This window comes from Trachemys scripta, chromosome 2 (genome assembly GCF_013100865.1).
Source record: "Trachemys scripta elegans isolate TJP31775 chromosome 2, CAS_Tse_1.0, whole genome shotgun sequence".
NCBI lineage: Eukaryota > Metazoa > Chordata > Testudines > Emydidae > Trachemys > Trachemys scripta.
The window spans coordinates 25278807-25297351 of NC_048299.1; positions in this window are offsets into that span (position 1 = coordinate 25278807).

Here is an 18545-nt window from a genome sequence, read left to right on the forward strand (position 1 = left end):
TGCTGCCGGCAGTCGGGGACGGGAGCTGAGAACAGCCGAGTGCTGCGGGCAGTCAGAGGAGATTATGCACCCTTCCTTAGGTATGCATACCTTCAGCCTCTGGTTTTTAGGAGCGGGGGAAAAAAAACAACAGAGAACAGCTGAGTGCTGCCGGCAGTCAGAGGAGAAGAAAAAAATAAAGCCGAGAACAGCTGAGTGCTGCAGACGGAGGGAAAAAAAAAAAAAAAAAAAGAGGAGTGCAGCGTCCCGACCGAAGATCAATCGGGACGCGGGACAAATACCTAAATATCGGGACGGTCCCGATTTTATCGGGACGTCTGGTCACCCTAAGCCACTGGGAGCTGCGGGGGGCCATGCCTGTGAACGGTCAATGTCAGCAAAATGTCTCACGGCCCGCAATCAGATTACCCTGATGGGCTTCATGCAGCCCGCGGGCCGCAGGTTGTCCACCACTGCTCTACAGCTAGGAAACTAAGTGATTCCAACACAAAGTAAGACACAGACCAAGGATGAAATAAAATGCCTACCACACCAGATGCATCAACTACACACCATATGCAAATTTGCACATCTGAACAGAGAGAACAAATCTCAGAATGCCTAGAATGAATCTTTTCAATGGTAGGAAGATAGGCCTGAGGACAAGCTTAAATCCTCTGGATATAGCCTATGTTTCTGAACTGTCAGAAGCCCTACAAGTATCTGGTATAGTGGAGCAGAGTCAGCCAAACAGCTCACTGTTACAGGTCCTCAACTGGCAGGGCAATCAGTTATGATTAGGGACAACTGGAAAAAAACACTTTTGTTTTTGCAAAAGAAAATTAAGGTTTTTAACATTTAAAAACATTTAGTTTTGTTTCTGGTCAGAATAACCAAAAAAAAAAAAAAAAAAAAAGGAAAAGAGAGAGAGAGCTGATAACTTTATTCACATAAAATCATATTAAAAGCTATTAAAATCATATAAAATTTCCATATATACACAAAAAGACATGAATAAAATAAAGCAAAACAAGTCTTAAATAAACATTAAACATGGATCACTAAAGCATCACCATCACCAAATTCACTCAAAATATTGTTAACACACCAAGTGAATGGAAAAGTGTCCAGTTTACAAGTCAGTTTATAAAAGGTGCAATCAATCAGCAATCAGGTCAGAACCAGTATGTGGAACAGTATGAGCACATCACCCCGCTCTACCCCGGCCATTCTGTTCTGGTGAGATTTCAAAATGGCTAGTTTTGCCTGACTCAGCAAAAAGTGAGCCAGGCAGGAAACCAGCCCAACAAGAGCACCGTATCTGACTCCAAAACCAAGCAGGGGCTTGGAGAAAAATAGTCTGAAATTGTTGAAAAGCTGCTGCAAAAAACATAAAGAGGAATAAAACAAGGGCGATGTAGGAAAAAATGAAATACCAAGTCTGATACCTTACAAAAGGGGCACTGCACAGACACCTCATAGGTAATATGGTGCACAAAATGATTGGCTGCTATGATGTTATACAGGACCCTCCACTGCAAGTCACTGTAATGCTTCGGAAGAGAAGGGTTGTACAACGTCCTCCAGTGACACAGAGTCACCCAGGGACAGAGGCATCCTCCATGCTGTATCAGGGAGATCAGCGAGCTGCTTCTTCGTCATGGTTCCAAAATGAGCATTCACCAAATCTTTCCAGGACAACAATCTACCAGGTTGCACAAGAATCTCATCCACAGAAATGGGGACAGCTAGTGAGGAGAACACAGGACTCCCCCCTGGAAGAACCACCCATGCAAAGTGTTCTGCAAATACCAAGCAGCCCTCTGAGCAAGCACCACTTGGAATTCAGAGAAGATCTTATCCAAAAAATGTACAGACCAGATTCTGGTCTGAACCCCAAGAGCTAGCACTGACTTCCAGCTTGATTAACTAGGAACAATCAGGTAAGACAGCTTGGTCAACCCAGCCAGAGTAAAGGCAGAAAACAGGCTCCGGGAGAAGAGAGCTTCAATTGGAACAAAGTGTGTCAAAAAAACAATGGCTCTTCCAAAACTGGAAAATGCCTTTCCAGTTGCACAATTCACAGAAGTCACCGGGAGTTAAAAAGGCCATTATAGAATGGAGGCAAATCTAGACTTTGTAATCAACCAGGTGCCAACAAAAATAGGTGATCATCAAAGCACCTCCCTGCAGCATGAGAGAGGAGAGAGAAGGCAAGAGACTTCCAGGCCAGTGGGGAGTCATAGTACAGCAACTGCTGAGTAGACTCTAGGAGAAAGGCCACCACCCAGCTGCCTACAACCAATGATCTTCTAGTCCTCTTCTTCTAATGGCAGGAGCAGCAAAGCAGGGCACAAAAGTAGTAATTAATCAAAAAATGGTGAATATGATATTGCATCTGGCCCAAAAGGCCTGTGGGAGGGTCCAGACACACTAGCCAGTCACACAAGTTTGTTGGCAATCAAAATCTATCCCCAAAAACAGAGTTCAAGAAAGAGCCAATGCCATTTCTGCAGGAGGCTTTACACCTTCTCCTCAGCCCTTTCCCAACTTCTTAACATATATTTTTGTTCAAATTTTAAAAAAGACCCCCTACACCTAGAACATAATCTACAGTTCAATTGAAATCCCCTCCCATTACAATCATACCATAGCCATAGCACGGGCAAGTGTCTGTCAAAGGAGACATGATCTTGCCCCAAAGTAGGGGCATACTTTCTAAAAAGATTAAAACTAATAGTGTCAATACACGTTTCCACCAAGAGGAGCCGGCCCAGTACTATCTCCTTCACAGAGAGGATCTGTGCCCCTGCACCCCGCAAAGAGAGAACAGCTACCCCAGCAGTGATATTGGAGCCCTGGCTTGAGGGAGCTTCCCCTTCCCATTCCTTCAACCACTTCCCCTGATTATCAGGGTCTGAGGGGGTCTCTTGCAAAAGGATAACATCAGCCTGTTTTTTTCTCTGAGAAATTCAGAATTGTGCCCTTCTATGAGCATCCTGGCACTTATTAATATTTAGAGACACAAAATTGAGCAGCACCATAGAGACTAGGAGGCAAAAGCCAAGCAGCAGAGAGAAACAATGGACACTGGAAGTATATATGTGTGTATATATATATATATATGTATGGAGATATACCTATCTCATAGAACTGGAAGGGACCCTGAAAGGTCATCAAGTCCAGCCCCCTGCCTTCACTAGCAGGACCAAGTACTGATTTTTGCCCCAGATCCCTAGTGGCCCCCTCAAGGATTGAACTCACAACCCTGGGTTTAGCAGGTCAATGCTCAAAACCCTGAGCTATCTCTACCCTCAGTAAAACTGAGCACTTTGAAGATGATGAGCGTGGGGTTGCCTGTGTATCTTGAACTATGCTTCCTCACCTTGCTCAACAGCTGTTTGAAATGGAAATGTTTCCTACAATCAACCGAGGTCTCTCTCAAGATGAGGGCAGCTGGGTGAACAAAGTGTCATAAATCAGGGAAATAGGCTTCAACGGCAATTGCGTGTTTCCCTTTAGTGCTATTCAAAAAGTCACTAATCTCCTTCACACGGCACCAACCCTTCCTATATAGATGACTGGGACATCAGGAACCAGTGAGGAGTCAAGGAGATCATCATCATCCTCTTCATCTCCTTCAGACTCCACCAGCTGAGAAGCATATTGGGCTGCCTCTGTAACATTCTCTTCATTCATGAAGGAATGAAATTCAGTGGGAGCAGCTGTTATATCTATTTTCCCAAGAGGGATAGGCAGTGCAGCCCCAGGCTGGTACCCAGCATCACCACTACAGCATGCAAAATTGGGGGCTTAAGGACTCAACATGCTGGGAAAGACATTCCCCACTACAGGCATGGAGCTCCCACCCAATGCAATGCTATCCTCCTTCTCAGGGTGCACAGCTCCCTCCTCAGCCACTGCCGGCAGCTCAGAGGTATCCAAAGTCATAGCCCTTTTAGAAACAGTCCTACATAAATCTGTCTGTTCTTCACCCCCATCTGTAGAACTTGTCTTTGCTTCCTCTGCAGGGAGGTGCCCCTCGACCTCCAGGGCTAGTGTCTGTCCAGGCACAAGTGATGGGGTCACAACGGTGTTCTTCTGAGAGGCCTGCTCCCTGGACAATGGCACAGCAGGGGAGATAGAATCTGACAGAGTGGATGCAGGCTTTGTCTGCTGCTGATGCCTTGATGTCCCAGATGCCTCCCCACTATCGTGGGGTCCCACATTCTTACCAGGGACCCGTGAGCCAGCAGTGCGTGGGCAGGAACCCCTCAAGTGACCAGGGTCACCACACAAGAAACATTTAATATTTTCAGAGGTAACAAACACTGTATAACCTGCCCCACCTATGTGGTGTTTTAACACCAGGTTCAAGAGCTGTTCAGGATTATGGATTCACTGGAATGACATAACTACCTTCTCCATTTATGGGAGAGATCAGACCTAGCATCTCATGGTAAAGGTGGGTGGCAGGGGGTATTGGAAAAACCTACTTTAATAGCAGGAGTAAACAAGGGAAAATTTGAACAAAAGATTCCTTGACCCAGAGTCCCTCCTGTACCAAACAATTCACAAACTGCTCCTGGTCCAGGAAAATCACTTTAGATTTAGATATCTGGGAGGACGATTTTATATTAGCACAGCCAATAACCTTACCTACACTAAGCGACATACCCTCCACCAGCAATCACACACTGAACCCTATGCTTGTGGGTCGAACCACTAAACCCATCTGAACAATACCCTATGGAGAAAATCCCTCATATTCCCCCCACCAAGGAAAAGGGAGGGGGGAACCAACAACAGCCCTAAAACAAAGAAACAGCAAGTAGCAAAGCAAAAACAAACACGGGCTATGAGAGGGAGAGAGAGAAAGAGCACATCAATATTGTCAATAACCCATTGGTTAGGCCTTTCACCTGTAATTGGGAAACCCAGGTTCAAAACCCTGCTTCATATTAGGCAGAGCCTGAACTTCTTGAAAATCTGTAGACACAGTAAAGAATATTTTTACTTTGATTAATATTTCTCACAGCTCCAGCTGGAAACCTCACCTAAAGTTACTTTCTCTGGAAGATTTTAACTACTTACTTTCTGATGCAAGAATAGCCTTTCTTTCTGTATTTTGGTACATCTCCACTTACAGCAAAATGAGCAATAATTGATTTGGGTTCAGTTTGAGTTTTGGGAGAATTTCAGGTCAGTTTTTCCTATGCCTAGTTTAAAAATACCAATAAATGATAACATGACTGTGACACTAAGCACCCCTTCATTCACACCTTACACACTATTGTAATAATCTTTGCACAAAATATATCTTGTGAGGTATCATTTGTAAATGAATAACTCTCTGATCACTAATATTCTTGCATAATAAATGTCAGTGGTGGCTATTAAGAGTTATGGATATATGCTCAAATTATGACTAATGTGAGTTTAAACCAGGTATGTCAGGGGGAGTTGGTAACAAGATCTGCCTTAGACAAAGGAATGTGTATTTGATTATCTAACCAGACACAGGATTGTGTATTTGATTCTCTGACTAGCCTGATCTTCAGGCAGACAACAAAAATCTATTTTTAAATATCGAATAGACAAAGCTATTAAGCTAACAAGTGGGGGAAGAAAGACAATGGAGATTCCTTCACCACCAGACTTCGTGTTGCCTTCCTGACAGCTTGAATAAACTTTACTTTGAGGGGTTACCCTCAGAAGAATCCATTTAAAAGGTTTGCTGGTTTATAAAGACAGGGGGATTGAACCAAACAATTGAATCAACTGATTGTATACAATACTTCTGTATTATAAAAGTGTATAGAGTGAGGTCTTTTCTGAAAGCTAATGGCACACTGGTGATTAATATCATTGTGAAATGTCTGTATTAACACTATATGAGGAAATATGGGTACTTAATGATATTATGCTTCCAGTCTGTGACTAAACAAAGGGAGAAACAGGTTTCCCCACAGACAGGAGAGAAGGCAGCTATTAACCTGTCTCCTATGTAAATTAAGCATGGTGGAATCAAAACAATGGAAGCCCCAGTGATGTCCAAAGAGATGGGAAACCCACAGGATGGGAAGAACAGCACAAGGCATCCTGCCTCTTGAAACAAAGCCAATGAATTTTGGAAGATAGAAGCAAAGAAAGAAGCCATATTTGGCATCCGTCACTGGACAGACACTAGAAACAGAGCTGTTTCAAGATGAGAAAGATGGGTCCTTCAGCTAAGGAGCAACTGAAGTCTCTGGAAACTGAATATAGGTGAGAAACCTCTTAGGCAAAGATTTTCCCCCAAGAAGAGAAGGGAAACTAGTCTCTTGTACTTCTGTGTAAGGACCTGACTAAGGGAAAGTCAGCCATGGCTGAGAAGAAGCAAGATTGGAAAGAGAAATCATATTGAATAAAGCCTGTTCTTGCTAGACTAAGTTTTAAACTTGTAGACGCATGTTTTCTCTCTTTTTTTTTTTTCTTGGCATCACTTAACCTATGTCCCATTGTTAAGGTGAAGATTCTGTCACGGGTATTTTTAGTAAAAGTCAGGGAAAGTCGGTGACTTCCATGACAGAATTGTAGCCTTACCCATTGTTAATAAGTTTGTTTTATGTTTATTGTAAACCAACTCAGTGCCGTGTTTAAATGAAAGGGAGTATTCATCCCAGTTTAGTTAATAAGCTGTGTTGTGCTTTTGTGTCCTTAGAGGAACAAACAAACCACATTATTTCTCTGAACTGTCCAGGAGAAGGATGGACAGTACAGAGCATATAGTTTCTGGAAAATTCAGGACTGGGAGTGTGTTGGGGTCACCTTGCTGTCTGTAACCAAGGCTGGTGGAAGCCAGAGGGAGGATGTGAGACTGTAGATAGGCTGCTGAGGTCAAAGCTGCTGAGGTCAAAGCTGCTGAACCAGGATTTTCTAGCACAAAGACCTGCATGTTTGTAGGCTGGTTGTGAGTATCCCAGTATGGGAGCTATAGGAGCAAAGCATTGTAGGGTACCCAGGGTTGCAGAGCAAGTGGTGACACAACCCTTCACTGTGCTGGATTGCATCCCCAAACCCTGTAACAATGACATTATTTGAAAAGGTGCTATAAACATCTTCCTAATCACAATTTTCTTCACTTGGTGGTCACCAAATGTGCTTTTTAAAAAAGATAGACGACTTATGTGTTTCTTAATACAGTCTTCTTTTTCTCTCTCTTTTTAAACAGTGGGTAGATTTTTCTTTATATGATGTTTCAGTTATCCCGAACCGTCACATTCGTGAATTAGTCATTTGATCTAGCTGATGAATGTTAGAAGATGAAAGGAAATGTTAACCCTGGCATCCTTCAAAACTTGAGTTACACATTCATTCACACTCTCACATACACAGACATATACATACACATAGACAAAGCAATACAAGAAATAAGTCTCCACTCAGTTAATATGGAGCAAGATGAAACAGGAGTTTTGTTTCTGTCAATAATTTTATTTATTCAGAACACCTGACAACTGATGCTGGAAAGAGGGTTTCTTAATTCATGTTTGTCTGGATCATTTTTTTGTTTTTGTCAGTCAGGATGTGAATTACACCGATTGGGATAATGGCTAGACTCAGAGTGATGATACTGATCCCTAAGGTCAAGATTTCCATCTTTAGAAAACTTTAGGAACTTGCCCTCCACAGAACACGGAAGTGCACTGCTTGGAAAAGACATGAAGCATTCTTTGTCAATTTCCTTTGCAAATTTAGTAGAAGGATGTTTTGGTTTTTAAGAAGTCTAAAAAGGTGTTGAGAGCATCTGTGCTCTCTTGAAAAGCAGCCAACACACCATCAATGCATTTCAGCCGCAATCTCCCTCTTGGCTTGGATTCCAGCAAAGCATTCTGTCTGATAGGAAGGTATTAGCACAAACTGGACTGAATTCTGTTTACATGAATTTAGTGATAGAAGACAAGGAAAACCATAAATAAAGCATCAGCATGCACTTCGGTGATCAGAATTAAGGCTGGAAGAATCTAGATAAGCTCAAGTTCTGTTATTAATCACAAAGGGCCAGACTGTCACCTCCGTTACTCAAATGCATAATGGGATAAAAGTGAGTAAGACTCCTCTTTGCTTCCCGGCTCAGATTGTGACTCCAGCCATAGGAAGTGGATAGCTTGATGCTCCTCCCAGGCGAAGGGAAAGGGACATGGAGGTACAGGGAGTACCTACAACTCACTGGTCAGAATAGCTGACTGGGCATATGTAGGGGAGAGTGGCCAGGCCGCAGGGAATGAAAGGGAGAATCTGCTCCATGAAAAGGTAAGATGTAATTTACTCTTTCCCCAAAGCCCAGAGGGAGAAAAGGAAGAATGTTGACCCTTGGGCCGGTGGAGATATGTACCCCCTCTCTCCTTTCTTAGGGCTAGAGCTGGTCAAAAAATCAGATGAATTTTTGTGATAATTTTAATTAAACTAATGGCCGTCCTTTTGGTCAAAAATGTGGGGGGGGGAGGGGGAAACGGGGAGGGAGAGTGTTCAACCAGCCCTACTCAGGACAGATTGTAAACCTACCATCTAGTTTTAGAGTTATGAGAAACAACTCCAAACTTGAATCTGTATAGTTTGAATATAGTCAGAAACAGGGCCTTTAACAAGTGAATATAAGGCTTTGTCTGAGGCTCAGCAAAGCACACTCAGCTAGAACAACTAGGGTAAGTGCTACTGAGTCTTGGGCCCTGAGTCTGCAAGTGGAATTGTGTCACAGATGTCTGTCTCTCTCCATAACTGCTGGTCTTTAGACTGCGGAGATGTTGGAATCTGTATCTATCCACCACTACACTGGCTGAAGGGGCTTCTTATTCTTGTCCACATCTACCTTTACCTTATTGTTGCCATGAGGGCAATGTAGGTTGTCTCTGAAATGCCATAGCAGGGTCAGGGCTTCTCCCTGTTGGGGGGGGTGTCTCCTTGTGATCCCATATGCTCTCCCCCACTCTCATTTAACAACAAAAGATATAGAGACCCATATGGGGCAACAAATAATTCTGACTGTAATAGGAGGCACTCATCCCTGGAGTGTCCTGGTGAAAAAACACAGTTGCTGGGGAAGGATTCCTGGTCTGGGTTCAAGGTCCCTACAGAGTTCAAACCACGGAAGCCTTCTCCAGAATGGCATGTCATTGTTCTGTGGCTTGGAGCGCCTGCTGCTACCTGGTGAGGTTCTCCCACTGGGACCAGAGTAGGGCTAGGCATTCACAGCTCTTTTCTTTTGGAGCTTCTTCCTGCTAGGAGAACTCTTCCTCAGTTTCCATTCCTGATGAGCTCCCTCACCAGCTCGCCAGAGAAGCCCTTTCATTGAGAGCTTCCTCTCTGTGCTCTCCTCCCCAATCTGAGCCTTCATAACTCTTTATACAGCCCAGGTGCTCCTTCCGTAATTAACTGCAGCCAAGCTACTGAGGCAATTTACTATCCATGGATGGATCTGGGTTGGCACATTCTCCTTAGTGGAGCCTGTCACAGGTAGTCTGGGTGCCTGACCCCCTCAGGAGCCAGCCCCCATGACACTGACCTTCACATTTTACAAAGGGATGGGCAGGGAGACAACAATGCTTGAGGAGACGTATTAGCATTTCTAGTGAGCAGCATTTGTCAACCTAGCTGCTAAATTTTCAAGCATGTTCAGTGATTACTGTTTATTTTAGTATTGTCCCTAATGACCATATAGGAAGCTAACTTCACGGTCATTTTGGAGAATGCAGACTGAAATCCATTACAAATCTGCTTCCCAACTCAGAGATACAAGAGCAAAAGCTTTCTAATGCATTTGTAATTGCTAACATATTCAGTGTTTGTGGTGATCATAAGAGTAAAGAGTCAGATAAATAAAGAGGAAGAAGGATTGTTTGGGTGTCATTGAGGAGAATATTTTTTTAAAAGAGTCTTAAAAAGTCAAGTGTCTTACTTTAAATATGAATGATGTGGGATAAAACGGATAAATGGCAAGTATGCATATTTTATTGCCAGTGAGATATCTGTACTAGTGGCAGCTTTAGCCTTCAGATTAAAATGGAAATTGACTCAGCTATATACAGTAGCTCTCTCTTGATACAAGTCAGGGTAGCTACCAGGCTGCTCTAAATTGCACCATCGGCATAGGGACCTTAATGGCTTCAGAACCTATAAGATACTAGGTCTTTTATGTCCCCAATGCTGGTAAAGGATTGTTGGAGCAGAGTTCTGCTCTGCCACATCCAATCCCTACCCTTAATTTTCTCCTCCCTCCCCTGTTATGTCCCATATGTTGGGCAGGCTTGGGAGAAGACACATGATTTGTATCTGGCACATTTGCACTAGCAGGGAGTTCCCCTCTGACAAAGGGATCTAACCCATCACCCTTCAGGCCACTAACTACCCCTCACTACGTTCAAGTTAAGACTGGAAGAAAAATCTGTTTCGATGCCTATAAGAAACTTATTAATGGAGGTGCCAATCCTGCAAGCACTTAAACACATCTTAACTTTACACACAAGAGTAATAAAGTTAGGCATTATTTGTTTGCAGGATCCAGGCCTTAACTGTTTATTAGTTGCTTCCCTTTTCCTTTATTCACTCTGTTTACTTTTCTCTCATCATCCTGTGAGCTCTTTTGAACAGGGATAATGCCTTTTCCTTTGTTTGGAAAGCTTCTAGTACAATGTGGAGTCTACAGGAAATAAATACAGGATAACAATAAAAATAATGTACACTCCCACTGTGTTGTAACTTAAAATAATGGTCTGAGAAAACACCATTTAACACCTTTTAAATGCTTGTGTGATAGGTTCCTTTTAAATTCAATAGATAGATAGATAGATAGATAGATAGATAGATAGATAGATAGATAGATAGATAGATAGATAGATAGATAGATAGATAGATACTGGAGTTTTTATGTTGCCTGCATAGACTAGCTACTTTTTCTGCACTTCAGAGAACGATGAATTTTAGTAGTTGATGAAGTGATCTTCATGCATACAGTCTATAAAGCACTAGGTGACCCTCTGAGATGGAAAGCGCTATATAAATACCAGTCCTATGCTAGCAGTAGTAATAACAGTGGACCATGTTTATTTACATTCAGTAGCACCTTCCCCAACGACTAGATTCACTGAAGTCAATGAGAGTACTCATGGATAAAGACATTACTTAGCATTAGCTAGGACTGAAGGAGGAACAGAAAGAAAAGGAGAAAATATAGATCTAATTACAATCAATAATGTTTCATTATTCCCTGTTGCTTAGATATTGCAGTGAAAGGTGCTTTATTAGAGCATGATCCTGCCAATGATGCAAGGAGAACCCACCGGTATGAATCTCCAGTTGCACCCTAGGTGGAGAGCTATGCACCCAAGGCTGCTGTTTAGTGAAGGAAGTCTGCCTGCACCAAGTGCTGCAGGAGGGAGGAGAGGGCATGCCAGTTGGGACAGAGTGCCACACCCACTGCTGACAAGCAATACAGGAGGCAGTGGGTGCATGCAGAGAACATCTCAGCCCAGATCCTCAAAGGTATTTAGTTGCCTAATGCCCACGGAAATCAAAGGAAGTTCAGTACCTAAATACCCGTGAAGATCTGGGACCTCCTCACCAAATTCCCCCACATCCACCATGTGCAAGTGTAGAGGCCGTCCACAAAGAGAGGGGTCAGGCAGGGACCTACAGAGACCATGAGCAGCACCATGAGCGCTGTAGACCTGAACACAGGCAATCCCGTTGGAAAAGGGGCATGTCTGACAGGGGCTGTGGAGCCCAATTTAAAGTGGTGGGGCATACAGTGGGTGAAGGGTCGGGCACTGCCCGTGTGGGGTTGGGCGGCCCTATGGTGGGTGAAAATGAGCCCACCCCACACTCACCCTGCAGCTGCTCTTGTCCCTCAGGGTTGGCCTGATTTCCCATTCTAGCCTGTTGACTTTTGCCACAATGTGCTGTTGAGGTTCTCCCTCCCCCAACACCCTGCTCCAAACTAGGCTGTGATGGGCAGAAAAGTGCTTGGGCCATGACCTGACTAAACACCTCAGCACTATGGCCTATGTCTTAAGGTTGGCCCAGCCCAGGATGCCCCCAGTAAGAAAGCTGGAGAGGTACCCCCAGACAGAATTCCCTTTCTCTGTGGCATATGTATCACCTTTCCACGGAGGCCTGTTCCATGATCCATGGGTGGGATTTGGATCCCATGCTGCTCTGCAGGGTGCTCACCAAGTCTCCACAATAATGGTGATTGTGAAAGTTGTTCATCAGGCATATTTTCATAAGGCAGGAAGAAAGGCAGTGTGTTCACACTACCACTGGGGCATTTTCCTATTCAGAGCAGGAGGACAATGAAATCATAGCATCACAGGGTTAGAAGGGACCATAAGGGTCATCTAGTATAACCCCCTGCCAAGATGCAGGATTTGTTGTGTCTAAACCATCCAAGACAGATCTATCCAGCTTCCTTTTGAAACCCCCCCCCCCCCCCGAGAAGAAGCTCCCACAACCTCCTGAGGAAATCTGTTCCAGGTCCCAGTGTTCTTACAGTTAGGAAGTTTGTCCTGAAATTTAATCTAAATCTTCTATGCTGTAGTTTGAATCCATTGCCTTTTGTCCTGCCCTCTGTTGCAAAAGACAACAACTTTTCTCCATCTTTTCTGTGGCAGCCTTTCAAGTATCTGAAGACTACTATAATATCCCCCTTTTAATCTCCTCTTTTCCAAAGTAAACATACCCAGTTCCTTCAGCCTTTGCTTGTATGGCTTGCATTCCATCCCTTTAATCATTTTTGTTGCTTGCCTCTGGATCCTCTCCAGTTCCTCTACATCCTTCCTATGCATTGGTGACCAAAATTGAACACAGTACTCCAGCTCAGGCCTAACTACTGCGGAGTAGAGTGATACTATCACCTCCTATGACTATCCTTCTCAGCAGTGCTGCTGCCAGCCAGTTTTCCCCCATTCTGTATTTGTGCATCAGAATACTTCATCCTAATTCTATGTACCATGAAGAGCTGTTAGTATAATGGAATAGTTCCTCCAGAAGAAAGTTCCATGTGAGCCAGCTGTTCTGTCTCCTGAATTCTGAAGGTGCATGAGCTCATTCCAAAGCAGCAGACTTCACAAAATGTCCTAGAGCACTGAGAGGCACTTTCATAAGTGCCCTTAAGTAATGTACATGTAATGCCCTCCTTTCCACCCTGGGTAACTTGGGAGCAGGCAACACTCACCTGTGTGCCTGGGCACCTGATGTTGACATTAAAGGAGATCCTGGGTATCCCAGTGGTGATGTTGGATGTTGGATAGGTGGGAATCCTCTATCCATGCCTCTGCTGCAGACCCTAAAGGAATTTAAAATTGGTGGTACTTCCACCTGGCTGACCCCTGTACACACTCAATGGTGTGCCTTGGGAACCTCCAGGAATAAATCTATAATAATAATCATAATAATCTGGGTCTAACTCAAAAGTACCAATTATAAACAGTATACATCCAAGATGCTTAAATTAGAGTTAACACACCTTTATTTAACAATTTAAAGAAACAGGGTATAACAGACTAAGATTAAATGTCACTACTAACTTAAATCCACAGGGAGCAGTTGAATAAAATCAATTAACAAATATAATCCACGGGGAGGGAGGGATAGCTCAGTGGTTTGAGCATTGGCCTGCTAAACCCAGCGTTGTGAGTTCAATCCTTGAGGGGGCCACTTAGGGATCTGGGGCAAAAATCAGTACTTGGTCCTGCTAGTGAAGGCAGGTGACTGGATTTGATGACCTTTCAGGGTCCCTTCCAGCTCTATGAGATAGGTATAATATACAGTAACAAATGAAACTTATCTAACTGGCATTTACACAGCCACCATTTACCCCACACCAGAGTGTACAGTCCTGTGGATTTCAGAGTCCTAAACACTTGCATGGGTGTGCTAGAAGATCGGCAGCTGGAGACAGCACTCTGTTGGTTCTGTGCATCAGTCCAGCCAATTCAACAAGCTGCACAACCCCTCTGACAATTGGAGCCGGCCCCACCAAATGTCAGCAGCTCTGGTTCGATGGGAAGTTCACTCTGCCTCTCCTCCGACTCAGTCTCTCTGCTGTGCCCCTTCCCTTGCAAGTATTTTCCCAAACAAGAGTGGGGGTTACTTAGGGTGACCAGACAGCAAATGTGAAAAATCAGGAGGGGGTGGGGGATAATAGGAGCCTATATAAGAAAAAGACCCAAAATCGGGACATCTGGTCACCCTAGGGTTACTCAGAATTCCTTCTCTGCAGTCCCACCTCAGTCAACTCTTGGCACAGCAACAGTGTCTGCCCAGCTCCAGTGAAGCCACCAACCACCTCTGAGCCTCCCTGCTCAATCAGAGCCCCAGCTCTCAGCAGCTGTGGCTGTGATGGGTTGGATCACAGAACCCTCCTTGGGAGCTGCCCGCTGATGTGCCAAGACTACCTCTACCCCCGCTTTCCCTGCCACCTCGGGGCCCCAGCACCCTGTCTTGCTGAGCCAGACACTCCCATCTGCTCCAACAAAGACTCAGGGCCTGAATTACTTGCCCCAAATCTGCAGGTTTACCTGAAAGCAGCTAACAGAAGTGTTCCTGTCTTTAACACTCAGATGCCCAACTCCCAATGGGGTCTAAACCCAAATAAATCCATTTTACCCTGTATAAAGTAAACTCATAAATTGTTCACCCTCTATAACACTGATAGAGAGATATGCACAGTTGTTTGCTCCCCCAGGTATTAATACATACTCTGAGTTAATGAATAAGTAAAAAGTGATTTTATTAAATACAGAAAGTAGGATTTAAATGGTTCCAAGTAGTAACAGAACAAAGTAAGTCACCAAGCAAAATAAAATTAAACACGCAAATCTATGTCTAATCAAACTGAGTACAGATAATCTCACCCTCAGAGATGCTTCAGTAAGTTTTTTCCTCAGACTGGACACCTTCCAGGCCTGGGCACAATTCTTTCCCCTGGTACAGCTCTTGTTCCAGCTCAGGTGGTAGCTAGGGGATTCTTGATGATGGCTCCCTCCCCTTTATTCTGTTCCAGCCCTTTATATATCTTTTGCATAAGGCGGGAACCCTTTGTCCCTCTCTGGGTTCCCACCCCCTCCTTCTCAATGGAAAGACACCAGGTTAAAGATGGATTACAGTTTAGGTGACATGATCACATGTCACTGCAAGACTTCATTACCCACTTGCCAGCACACACGTATACAGGAAGACTTACAGGTAAAACACAACCATCTGCAGACAATTGTCCTGGTTAATGGGAGTCATTAAGATTCCAAACCACCATTAATGGCCCACACTTGCATAATTACAATAGGACCTCAGAGTTATATTTTATATTTCTAGTTTCAGATACAAGAGTGGTACATTTATACAAATAGGATGATCACACTCAGTAGATTATACACTTTGTAATGATACCTTACAAGAGACCTTTTGCATGAAGCATATTTCAGTTACATTATATTCACTTATTAGCATATTTTTATAAAACCATATAGACTGCAACGTCACACTGGCTTCCTAGCAGCAGCTCCTGGTATGGACAAAACTCCACACCAGCAATCTCACTTCTTTTCCAAAAATGGAGCCCACCGCCTACTCTCCCTGCACTACCGGGACGAGGAAGTCTTTCACTCTTTCCCCGACGCATCATGGGAGTTGTCTCTAAGTCTGGGTTGCAGCCGAGAGGATCTTCCCAACTGGAACACTCCCAATTAAGTTTAGAGGCTCCACTAGTAAAGGGTGTCTACATGCATAATGTGGCACAAGAGTTTTGCCTCCTTGCTTTCAATCAGAGCAGAATGGATTCTTGGAGAAGTTTGCATCCAGATGGCGTTAACTTCCTAAGCGTCTTCCAGTTAGGCTTGCCAAACTGATAACTCCACAGAATTCGTAATATACACTTAAATTGCTTTTAATAACTCCAAAACTTGGGAAATGATAAAAAAAAGATGAAACATTTTTGTGAAAAATTCAAAAATGTTCATGAAAAATATTATTAAATTTAGAATTTTGAAGATGTTTGGCCAGCACTACCAAAATAGCCATAGGCATAAGTCCTCACCAACAGACACCTACTGAAACAAAAGTTTCTGAGACAAGAAGTTTTGGAGTTTCAGGGCCTGATTCAAAGCCCATTGAAGTCAATTGGAGTCTTTTCACTGAATTCAGTGGATTTTGGATTAGGCTAATGATAAGCCAACAAAGAAACAAACAGGAAAACGTTCAAGAAATGCAATCAGGCCATGCTGTGACTGATATCTTTTAAATACAGTGTTCAATCTGTTTCAAGCTTACCAGAAAAAAGTTACCCTGTTGAAAGATAAAGGATGTGAAATGTCAGATGTTTCAGATTAGTTCTGGTGAAGTTATAGGGTGAGATGTAAAATCTGGCATATAAGGGGAACATTGCCTTAATATTAATTATGGAGAGGTTATCATACAACTCACTACTCTTAGACAAATTGTGTAAATTAACTCATTGGAATTCTTAACTAAAAACATCCTTGGTATTTACTTTCATATAATTTTAGTTTATCTTTTGTTTAAGTTCCTTTGGGTTTATTTTTATGGTAGAATAACACCAGTTAAAATAATCTCCCATTAACATTTTAAGTGGTGACGTGTTCAGAGATAGGAAAGTTGTCTCAAAATTTCATATTGCCATTGACATTGACATAAAAGTCTATCAAAATTGTATTCTGTCCAAGAGACCAATGGTCTCAATACAGCTTTAATGGATATTTCACACTCTGCATCAGGTACAATTGAATTCCATGTTAAGGGGCATTAACTCTGTCATTTCCTCATTTACTATAAATGTCTTGCAGCCAGACTGCAAGATATGTGCCAGAATGTGACAGGTTATTGGGAAAGGGTGAATCCTCACAACTTTAATAACTACTAGTTATTAGTTTTCAGCTGAATAAAAGAGATTGCCCGGTATTCCTCTTACTTTCATGGAGTAATTAGATACAGATGTTTTTGCTCATTTCCTATTTATTACCATCCAAAGTGATTTGATGTATTTATTCTTGTCAGCCCAGCAACATTTTTCAGTCATTAACCATCTATGTGCTAGTCAGTAATTTATCTAATCATTCTTGTTGAGAGACACATAGTGAAAGCCTTCTTCTTGTCCTTCCTGTTCATCAGGATACAAATTATTTTCAAAAGAGGGAGTAGTTAAAGTAGGGACCTGTAGACGTCTGGGGTGGGGCTCGTCCTTTGCAGGGGTGAGTGGGAGCCAGGCCGCCTCACTCCACGAGGCCGGGGAACAGATCAGTCTCGCAGGTCCAAGCCATAAATCGGGGCGGGGTCGCGAGCAATCAGTAGTCCCGGGCTCAGGCCCTCAGGCAGGGGCTGAGCAAACAAACAGTTCAGGGCTCAGGCCCCGAGGCAGGGGCTGAGCAAATAAACAGTAGGTCAGGGGCTCAGGCCCTCAGGCAGGGGCTGAGCAAATAAACAGTTAGTTCAGGGGCTCAGGCCCTCAGGCAGGGGCTGAGCAAATAAACAGTTAGTTCAGGGCTCAGGCCCTCAGGCAGGGGCTGAGCAAATAAACAGTTAGTTCAGGGCTCAGGCCCCCAGGCAGGGGCTGAGTGAACAAACAATAGTTCAGGGGCTCAGGCCCTCAGGCAGGGAGGAGGAGAGACTGCCACCCGGCGTGGGGTGGCAGGGGGGAACACAGGCCCACCCACTCCACTGTGTTTCAACCCGGGGCCCTGTCAGCAGCAATCCGTCTGCTGCTGGGTCAGTGGGGATCCTGACCGCAACACACTGACATGGGTTCGGGGTCTGCTATCCCCAGGCTACTTCCCATCTCCTCCTCCATGGGTACCTGCACGTCCTTAGCCTCGTCCGCCGTGTCCCAGATCATGGGCTCCTCAGGGCAGCGAGTACTAGGTAGATTGGGTGGCTCCTCCGGACCCTCGGTGAGGGGAAGTTCAGTCCGCTCCTCAGGATACTGGGCTCGGAGCAGGCTCGGCCAGCCCTCCTCAGGATACCGGGCTCGGGGCAGGCTCGGCCAGTCCTCCTCAGGATACCGGGCTTGGGGCAGGCACGGCCAGTCCTCCTCAGGATACCGGGCTTGGGGCAGGCACGGCCAGTCCTCCTCAGGATACCGGGCTTGGGGCAGGCTCGGCTCAGCAGGAGCTCGGGCACCAGCGTCTGCCCTCTCCCGTGGTCGGGCCGCAACTGAGCGCTGGGGCCGAGCCTTTATACTTCCTGTCCCACCCCTTGACTTCCGGGGGGCGGGGACAGGCGGCGGTGACTCCGCCCACTCCGGCAGCTGTTCTGGCTCGTCCCTCGCAGGGACGAGTGGGAACCAGGCCGCCTCACTACAGGACCTCAAAAGAAAACCTCTTGTGTTTTAGTTATGTCTCAGCTGCTCTTTTGATATGTGACTGGGCAAATCAGATAAGCCTTTTTGTTTCAGTATAACAAACTGTAAAAAGTGTTGTTGTTGTTTTTTACTTAACTGGGTTCTAATTCTGCTCTCAGAAACTCACACTACTTCCAAAAAATCTTTCTGGAAAACTGTCCATCTCTGTGGCTTTGTTTAC